The sequence below is a fragment of the Arachis duranensis genome, chromosome 3 (assembly GCF_000817695.3).
Source record: "Arachis duranensis cultivar V14167 chromosome 3, aradu.V14167.gnm2.J7QH, whole genome shotgun sequence".
Taxonomy (NCBI): Eukaryota; Viridiplantae; Streptophyta; class Magnoliopsida; order Fabales; family Fabaceae; genus Arachis; species Arachis duranensis.
Genome location: NC_029774.3, coordinates 100,397,834 through 100,398,984, shown reverse-complemented (window position 1 = coordinate 100,398,984; position 1,151 = coordinate 100,397,834). Strand labels below are relative to the sequence as shown.

Genomic DNA, 1,151 nt, shown 5'->3' with positions numbered 1-1,151 from the left:
CACCTTTGTAGACATTGTCTTTTGCCATTAGCTTTGCCTTTCCAAACTCACATTTTCTCTCTCATTATTATCCTCGCCGATACTAAGGTATGTTGCCACTAATTATGCTTTTACTTTTACTGCTTATTATTGAGCTTTTGCTTATTTAATTTTATCACAATCACTACCGAGATGGTTTATATGAAGTACATGATCATGAATCTAGGATTGAACAATTGAAGTTGTTTTGTACAATAATTTGTTGTCTCTCATGATTGCGCCTTTATTCTGGTTTCTTATCAGTGAGAATTTTGAAGTTTTTGATGTTTTGAAATCCGGATGTAAGTGTTTATTTGATTTCAATGCTATTATAATTCTGCTTAGTTATTTACAGTTCAGCTCACAACTACTCAAAAAAAAGTCTCCCATAAAAAAAAAGATAATGATGGTAAGAAATGATAATAGTGGTGCAGATGGTGGTGACAGTGACCGTGAGTGGTGATAGTGAAGAGAGGGAGAAGAGGCGATGATAATTAGAGAAGTTGTTGATAAGGATTGTAAAAAATTAAAATTTAGGGAAGAATAATAAAAGGTAGGGATAATATGAAAATTTTATTAAAAAATTAATAAAAAAATTAGAGTTTAAATATTTTTATCACACAAAATCTATCTTTTATGGATACAATATTAATTTTTTGTTTAATAAATACTTTTATTAATATTCATAAAATTTATGAGTACAAATAATAATTTANCATATGTTTTCTTTTCTTTATTTTTTTTAATATTATATTTTTACATATTTTATATTTTTTCAATTTTTTAAATTTAATTTTTAATTAGATATTCAATAATCCGAATGATCCTATCCAAATTTAATTGGTTAGAGTTGATTGACAAAAATATATCTTATTCCATCCAACTGGAACTTACTAAATTTGATATGTTTGATTCTTATTCTTTCCTAAACATGAACCAACTCCACATGTGAATATTTTACTCACAATTAATTTCATGAATTTAATTAAAAAATTAATTTTTTAATTAATATTAACCAATTTTAAAATTATTTTTATTTTAAATTTTAAATTTTATATTCTAAATTCTAAGTTTGAATTTCTAATTCATAAAGTATTAAATTGATATTTATATTTGGATGTAATCTTATTTTG

At 24.1% G+C, this 1,151-nt stretch overlaps 1 pseudogene; it reads left to right on the top strand.

Annotated features, from left to right (window-relative positions):
• LOC110278681 (GDP-fucose transporter 1-like) overlaps positions 1 to 481 on the top strand; it is a 989-nt pseudogene extending 508 nt beyond the window's left edge.
• Positions 482 to 1,151: the final 670 nt, after the last annotated feature.